Source organism: Lycium barbarum, chromosome 9, assembly GCF_019175385.1.
Source record: "Lycium barbarum isolate Lr01 chromosome 9, ASM1917538v2, whole genome shotgun sequence".
NCBI lineage: Eukaryota > Viridiplantae > Streptophyta > Magnoliopsida > Solanales > Solanaceae > Lycium > Lycium barbarum.
This window is the reverse complement of record NC_083345.1, coordinates 69,173,446-69,181,152: the sequence shown is the minus strand read 5'-3', so window position 1 is coordinate 69,181,152 and position 7,707 is coordinate 69,173,446.

Genomic DNA, 7,707 nt, shown 5'->3' with positions numbered 1-7,707 from the left:
TATGTTTAATCGTATGGCTCACCTAGATCTAAGTATATGTGTAAGCCAAGGGTGCCCGTGTAGGCTAGCACCAGGTGCTCGTTGTGGCCCTCTAGACTGGTCGTGACAGCTCTAAAGATGTGGAGACATTATTTGTATGGTGTTCATGTGGATATTTATACAGATCATAAGGGCCTTTTGTATATCTTCAAGCAGAAAGAGTTGAATTTGTGGCAACGACGGTGGTTGGAACTATTTAAAGACTATGATGTTGATATCCTGTATCATCCCGGAAAAGCAAATGTTGTGGCTGATGCTCTTAGCTATAGAAACATAGGAAGTTTATGCGATGTGCAGCCATAGAAGAGGGAAATGGCTCGTGAGCTCCAGCAGTTAGCTAGCCTAGGAGTTCATGTAGTGGACTCATGTAGTATGGGAGCTACCATTCAGAATCCAGCAGTCTCATCACTAGTGGTGGAAGTGAAGGAACGCCAGTATGAGGATCCCGTGCTAATTCATTACAGAAATACACTCCCTTAGAAAGAGAAGTCATCATTTGAGATTCCTGGAGATGGAGTTCTCCGATGGCGAGGCAGGTTATGTGTTCCTGATGTTGCAGGATTACACCGCAAAATATTGAGAGAAGCTCATTGTTCCCGTTATTCTGTCCACCCCGGAGCAACGAAAATGTATCATGATCTTAAATCTGTATATTGGTGGAATGGGATGAAGAAAGATATAGCGGAATATGTAGCTCAATGTCCCAATTGTCAATAAGTGAAAATAGAGCACCAAAAGCCGGGCGGATTGTTGCAAGCTATAGAAATTCCAACTTGGAAATGGGAAGTAATTAACATGGACTTCATTATAGTCTTACCCCATTCCCGACGTAAGTATGATTTTATATGGGTGATTGTGGATAGACTTACGAAGTCAGCTCATTTCTTACCGGTCAAAACTACGTATCTAGCAGAAGACTATGCAAAGCATTATGTTAAAGAGATAGTGCGGCTTCATGGTGTTCCAGTATCTATTATCTCCGATAGAGGGACACAATTTACAGTAAATTTTTGGAAATCTTTCCAAGAAGGTTTAGGGACTCATGTGAGACTTAGCACGGCATTTCACCCACAGACGGATGGACAAGCCGAACGTACCATTCAGACTCTTGAGAATATGCTACAGGCATGTATATTGGATTTTGGAGGTAATTGGGATGATCACTTACCACTTATTAAATTTTCTTATAATAATAGTTATCATTCTAACATCCAAATGGCGCCGTATGAGGATTTATATGGGCAAAAGTGCAGATCCACAATTGGATGGTTCGAGGTAGGAGAGACTAAATTGATAGGGCCAGACGTGGTCCAACAAGCTATAGAGAAAGTTAAGCTCATACAGGATCGATTATTAACAACTCAGAGTCGTCAAAAGTCTTTTGCGGACAATCGTCGAAGGGACTTAGAGTTCTAAGTGAAAGATTAGGTATTGTTAAAGGTGTCGCCGATGAAGGGCGTAATGATATTTGGCAAAATGGGGAAACTTAGTCCCCGGTACATTGGGCCTTATGAGATTATATGCAAGGTAGGCAAAGTGGCTTACGAATTAGATCTACCTCCTGAGCTGGAGTAAGTTCACCAAGTTTTCCATGTATCAATGCTTCGTAAGTGCATTGGAGATCCTTGTAGAATAGTACCAATAGATGATGTTCAAGTTACAAAGCAATTGTCTTATGAAGAAGTCCCCATTGCCATTTTAGATAGGCGAGTACGAAAGCTCAGAACCAAAGAGGTAGCTTCAGTTAAAGTTTTATGGAAGAATAATAATAGAGAGGAAATGACTTGGGAAGCCGAAGAAGACATGAAATTCCAGTACCCATACTTATTTTCACCCTCAGAGGAGACTCCGGCAGAGACACCATTATCCTCAGGTATGTAATGCTTTTCTTGGTGTTTTCTTGGTCGTGCGTGGCCATAGTATTTGTCGTTGTTGTGGTAGACCTGTGAGGAGATATATTTTGGGTTGCTGTGCAGGATGGTAGTGCCGAATTATAAGGGAAACTCTGGCGAAATTTTAATAAAATCCCCGAGAACCTAACATTCGAGGACAAATGTTCTTAAGGGGGGAAGAATGTTACACCTCAGGAGAATTTCATGTCATCATATGATAGATACACTAATGTGGGGTGAGACGAATATGATGTTTCTATAAGTAAGAAAGGTTATTTAACGATCCTAGTTAAGATTTCAAAGATGTTAGAAGTAAGAGTAGAAAGTTCCTTGAGAAGGGCGAAGTATATGTGGTGTTTTGGAAAAGCTCCATGAAGTACCGAGCTAATGTTGACTTAATGATATTTTAAAGAAGAGTTGTAACTCTTCTTAGATTGGTAATGAAGTGTGAAACAAGTATTAAGAATGTTCCATAAGGATTGGAGATCAAACAAAACGACCACTTATACGGTCTGTATAACTTTATACGGTCCGTATAAGGGGTCCGTATAACCCCACTTATACGGACCGTACAATGTTATACGGGCTGTATAAGTGTCCGTATAACACCCAACGGGCTGAATTATTTTCAAGTCTATAAATGTGATCCTACATCATTATTTTCATTTTAACACTTCTCCACTTCTCTCCAAGTCTCTAGAACATCCCATACATTTCATATACAAGAATCCAAAGGAGATCCAAGGCTCATATCATTAATCTAAGGGAATCAAGTATAAGGAAGCTCTTAGGGGGTTGCTAGAGTCAAGAAAACTTGGGCATTGTAGCTAGGGTTTTGGACAAAGCTGGTAGCTGCTCCAAAGCTTGTTTCTATGGGATGAAAAGGTTAGTTTCCAAGCTTATTTCATGTTGTTGAGAATGTTTGGTTGTAGAAAAACTTGGGTAGAAGAAGAAAGTAGAAAATGGAGTCGAAATGTAGCTTTATGATGTTTATGAGTAGTAATCTATATGTAGTCATGATTCTTAGTATAAAATGGATATAATCTTATTATCGAAGGTAATAATGGTGATGAAGAAGCATTATATGAAAATGTGCTAAAATGGGTATGAAGTGTCTAGTATGAGTTGAACATGGGGGTGAATATTGGAGGCTTAGCGTAATGTGATTGCTTGATTGGATATTATGACTGTATTATGGAAGTTATTGTGGTTGTTGGGAGTTGTTTTGCGATGTGGTGGAATTTGACACAATAGGGGAAATGCTGTCCAATTTTCATTAGACTATGAATTGTTCTAGTTTGAATTTAAGAGTATCATTAAGGCTTAACCATGGTATGAATCCTTCTAAAAGTAGATTGTTCAAGCTTCAACGGTGAATGTTAGATAGTTGAGAAGACAAGGAGGTATGTAAGGCTAACCCTTCTTTCAATAAGGCATGGTTCCTTGGCTATACATATATACATCCTTTTATGAGTTCTATAATGTCCTCCAAATGATTCTATCTCTAAAGCTACTAAAGCTCATGACCCTTGATACTTTCCTGATTACATTGCATCCTCTATATGATAGTTGATCCTCCAAGGATAGACGTAACAAAAACGATAATGGTAATCATGTTGATGATATTTATGGACTCTTAAGTATACGTGTCTAAGTATGTATGACTATTATGTAACACCGAGCTTATATGGCCGAGTATGATATCTATTGCACGCAGACCACTGCAGTTGGGTACGGATACCACTGAGCCTTGGTAGGGCTAGGTATGTATAATCACCGAGCCGTATCAGAGTCGGGTATGTGAAACTACCGAACCTTCATGGTCGGGTACGCCATGGATATGAATATGTATATGAATACGGATATGTATATTGATACAAATATAGATATATGTATATGTTTGTATGTACATACACGAGCACGCATTAGAAATGGAAGGTCCCTATGAAAGACAAGTAAGTAATGATGATGATGGCTTTATTATCTCCCAATTCTCCCATCTTATGCTGATTCTTATGCTGTCTCTTATGTTACTATTATGACGTTGATTATGCTTTACATACTCAGTACAATATTCGTACTGACGTCCTTTTTATTTGTGGACGCTGCGTTATGCCCGCAGGTGGCCAGGGAGTCAGGCTTGATCCACAGCTTTCTTATTCAAGGACTACTTAGAGGAGCTCCATTTCATCCGGAGCTACAACTTTTGGTATTATTCTTTTGTGTACATATATGGGCACGGCGGGGTCCTATCCCTCCTATATGATGTTACCTACTCTTCTTAGAGGCTCGTAGAAAGTTGTGTATGATTAGATGTCTTTAGCCTTATCGCCTTATATTTTGTACATCATATTGATGGCCTTGTCGGTTTATATATATTGATGTGGGCATAGTTGTCAATGATGGTATAAATGTGTTGTTGCCCAATGAGTTTAGCCTTATTGATATATAGCATTCATGAGTAAGCTATGTGGTCCACCTATATGTGAATATGAATATGCGATAAGAGGTACCCGGGTGGGTTAGCACCAGGTGCTTGTCATAGCCCTCGGGTCGGGTCGTGACAGGAAAGGAAGTTGTAATACTTCTGGTGGAGGGACAGCTCAACTTTATGGTCTGACTCGTAGGGAGGCAGCTGAGGCTTCTAACGTTGTGGTTACAGGTATCCTTACCATCTGTTCTCATGATGCTTACTCATTGATTGATCCGGGTTCAAATTTATCCTATGTGAATCCTTATTTTGCTCTTGATATGGGTATGAAACCCAAACCTTTGTTGGAACCTTTTGCTATTGATACACCTTCTTGTGTTCCTGTTATTGCTTCTAGAGTGTATAGAACTTGTGTTGTTGTAATTGAGGGACGTGAGACCGTGGCCGATTTGTATGAACTTGAGATAGTTGATTTTGATGTAATTATGGGGATGGACTGATTGTCTGTGTGTTATGCAAATGTGGATTGTCGCCATAAGTTAGTTCGTTTCGCCTTTCCCGATGAGCCTGTTATCGTGTGGCAGGGTGAAATTACTAAGCCAAGGGGTAGATTTATTTCTTATCTTAAGGCTCATAAGATGATTACTAAGGGGTGTATTTACCATTTGGTTGTTGTCAATGATACAAAAGCCGTAGTACCCGAATTTGCATATGTTCCTATAGTCAGTGATTATCCCAAAGTATTTCCCGAAGATCTTCCTGGTATTCCTCCTGATAGTGTTATTGATTTTTGGATTGATGTTATCCCCGACACCCAACCTATTTTTATTCCACTTTATCGTATGGCTCCAGCGGAGCTAAGGGAATTAAAGGATCAATTGAAGGACTTGTTGGATAAGGGTTTCATCCGACCAAGTTCCTCACCCTGGGATGCTCTAGTCTTGTTTTTTAGAAAGAAGGATGGTTCCATCAGAATGTGTGTTCACTACCGTCAGCTTAATAAAGTTACCATTAAGAATAAGTATCCCTTACCTAGGATAGATGATTTTTTTGACCAACTTCAGGGTGCTAAGTTCTTTTCGAAGATTGACCTGAGGTCTGGATATCATCAATTGAAGATAAAGGAGGAGGATATCCTAAAAACTGCTTTCCGTACTCGTTATGGGGACTTTGAGTTTCTAGTCATGTCATTTGGTTTGACTAATGCGCTTGCTGCATTCATGGATTTGATGAACCGTGTGTTTAAGCCGTATCTAGACTTCTTCATTATTGTGTTTATTGATGACATTTTGGTGTACTCTAAGAATCGTGAGGATCATGCTAATTATTTGAGGATAACTTTGACAACACTCGAGGAGAACGAGCTGTATGAAAAATTCTCTAAGTGTGAAGTCTGGCTTGATTCTGTGGCTATCTTGGGTCATGTGGTGACTGGTGATGGCATTAAAGTAGACCCTCATAAAATTTCAGCGGTGAAGGACTGGCCTAGATCCACTAGTGCGACTGAAATTCGTAGTTTCTTGGGTTCGGCAAATTATTACCGAAAGTTTGTGGAAGGTTTTTCGTCAATAGCCTTTCCATTGACTAAATTGACACAGAAGACTGCTAAGTTTCAGTGGTCCAAAGCTTGTGAAAAGAGTTTCCAAGAGCTTAAGACAAGGTCGACTTCGACTCCTATTTTGACTTTACCTTCTAGGTCTGGTGGATATATAGTGTATTGTGATGCTTCTAGAATTGGTTTGGGTTGTGTATTGATCCAGAATGCTAAGGTGATTGCTTATGCTTCGCGTCAGTTGAAGAAGCATGAGAAGAATTATCCATCATGAGACTTGGAGTTGGCTACTGTGGTATTTGCTTTGAAAATTTGGTGTCATTATCTGTATGGTGAGCATTGTGATGTTTTTACTGATCACAAGAGTCTGCAATATATCTTCAAGCAGCGAGAGTTGAACCTCAGGCATAGGAGGTGGTTGGAGTTGTTGAAAGATTACGACTTGAATATCTTGTATCATCCTGGTAAGGCTAATGTGGTTGCGGATGCTCTGAATAGAAAATCTATGGGCGCGTTGGCTTATTTGTGTGCACATCACATGCCCATAGGGAAGGAAATTCGAAGACTTGGCAGTCTTGGGGTCAGACTTGATGAAACCATAGATGGAGAGTTAGTGGTAATCAGGCCATCACGGTCTGACGTGGTGGAAATGATAAAATCCAAGCAATATGATGATGAACTTTTGGCAAAGCTAAGAGATGCACTGGAAAGGGGTGAGTACACTTCATTTACTTTTGGTACTGGTGATAGTATTCTGCGGTTGGAAGGACGATTGTGTGTTCCTGATGTTGATGGTCTTCGACAAGAATTAATGATGGAAGCTCATAGTTCCAAGTATTCGGTTCATCCGGGATCCACCAAAATGTATAAGGATTTGAAACAACACTATTGGTGGAAGAGCATGAAGGTTGATATCTCTAACTTTGTGGCTAAGTGTTTAAACTGTCAACAGGTAAAGGCTGAACATCAAAGGCCTGGAAGCCTGGCTCAGAATATCGAGATTCCGCAGTGGAAGTGGCAGGAGATCCATATGGATTTCGTTCTAGGGTTACCCCACACAAAGGCCAAGTTTGACTGGATTTTGGTTATTGTCGATAGACTCACAAAGTCTGCCCATTTTGTCCCTGTGAAGACATCATATATCGCAGCGGAGTATGCCAAGTTATATCTAAAAGAGATAGTTAGATTGCATGGTGTTCCGACATCGATTATATCTGATAGAGGTACACAATTTACTACTCATTTTTTGACATCCTTTCAGGAAGGGTTGGGAACTAGAGTAAAATTTAGCACTGCCTTCCATCCTCAAACTGACGGGCAGGCGGAAAGAACTATTCAAACTTTGAAAGATATGCTACGAGCTTGTGCAATCGATTTTGGAGGAAGTTGGGATGAACACCTACCCCGGTGGAATTCGCTTACAACAATAGCTATCAAGTGTGTATTCAAATGGCTCCTTATGAGGCTCTTTATGGGAGGCTTTGTCGGTCTCTAGTTGGCTGGTTTGAACCAACTGAAGTGGAGTTGTTGGGTCTGGATTTAGTTCATGAAGCAATTGAGAAGGTTGATCTTATTGTGCAATGGCTCAAGACAGCTCAGAGTAGACAAAAGTTCTATACGGATATGAGGCGGCGTGAGCTAGAGTTTTCTATCGCTGACAAGGTGTTCTTGAAAGTGTCGCTGATGAAGGGAGTAATGTGGTTTGGTAAAAAGGGGAAACTCAGTCTCCGTTTCATTGGCCCTTACGAGATTGTTAGGAAAATTGGGATGGTGGCTTATGAATTGAAGTTACC